Genomic DNA, 1293 nt, shown 5'->3' with positions numbered 1-1293 from the left:
TGAAGAATTTAAATTAGAAAAAAAGAATGTTCATGTTAAATGTAAAACCAGGACAGAAAACATTGTGTGTGCATATGCTGATTTGAATTCTGTAGGAAAAAAATATATGTTATAAATATAGCATATCCATGTCCATGTATGCATAGGAAAAGATGGAAAGAAGTAAACAAAAATATAATGAATTTCACTTAGAGGTGAGCCCATGGGTGATTTTCATTTTCTTCATTATATCTTCCTGTACTTTCCAAAGTGGTCCAAAAGGTATTTATAACAAAATTTGTCTTATGTGTTTTTCAAAGACATAATAATAATGGCTAACATTTCAATGAATGTTTAATATATGTCAGGAGCTAAACTAATTTATTTACTTTTACTAAAACATTTAATTCTCTGAACCATCTGATGAAACAGGTGCCATCATTAGGACACTTATTGGTGGGCAAAATTAACATGCCCAAAAGCCATGGGGAAGAAGTGAATTGTCTAAGGTTACACAGTCACAAAATGGCAGAGTTCGAATTCAAGTCCTGGCAGTGGAGCCCAGACTTCACGCTCTGGACCACTATACCCTAGTGCAAGAGTCCACAAATTGAGGCCCGTGGGCCAAATCTGGCCCACTGCCTGCTTTGTATAAATAAAGTTTTATTGGTATACAGCCACACACATTCATTTATGTATTGCCTTTGGCTGCTTTTATGCTATAAAGACAAAGTTGAGGAGTTTCAACAGAAACTGTATGGCCCACAAAATCCAAAATGTCTACAGAAAAAGTCCTCTTTTACCTAGTGCTTCTCAAAAAATTGCTATTGACAGAAAGTTGTTGTTTTGTTGTTATGGTCAGGAGAACTCCTGGCTTTGCACATCAGCCCCAGAGAGGTACCAGAAAAGACAAAATGGGGACAATATTTTATTCTTTAAAAAGCAAGTGAAGATGAGAGTAATCCAAGAGAGAACAAACTAAGGTAAGGAAGGAGGAAAGTAGCTTCATTGACATTCATATGATTCCCATTTTCTTCACTGGATATTTACCCAAAGCAGTAAGGAGCTCTAAGCACCTACATACGACTCGAGTCGGTCATTCACCAGTGCTCAGAATCATCTGATGGGCCTTGCAAGGGCCCTTGATATTAGCCACACATCACGTATACTCACTTGGAAGAGCTGGACGTTGGCTGGAGGGTCTTTCTGAAAGAGTAGGGTGGCACTGGCATGGGTGGGGTCCAGCTTGCCACACTGCTGTGGAGGCAAGTTAACAGGAGTGATCATGACTAGGTCTATCATTGATCCCACCCT

The 1293-nt window shown here is 38.8% G+C and overlaps 1 protein-coding gene across 1 annotated transcript in view; it reads right to left on the bottom strand.

Moving 5' to 3' along the window:
• Positions 1 to 1293, bottom strand: part of LOC115290731 (xanthine dehydrogenase/oxidase-like) — a 55753-nt gene that overhangs the window by 19173 nt on the left and 35287 nt on the right. The gene's annotated exons all lie outside the window — the stretch shown is intronic.

The sequence above is a fragment of the Suricata suricatta genome, chromosome 4 (genome assembly GCF_006229205.1).
Source record: "Suricata suricatta isolate VVHF042 chromosome 4, meerkat_22Aug2017_6uvM2_HiC, whole genome shotgun sequence".
Taxonomy (NCBI): domain Eukaryota; kingdom Metazoa; phylum Chordata; class Mammalia; order Carnivora; family Herpestidae; genus Suricata; species Suricata suricatta.
The sequence above is the reverse complement of the archived record's forward strand: the minus strand, read 5'-3'. Positions and strand labels throughout refer to the sequence as shown.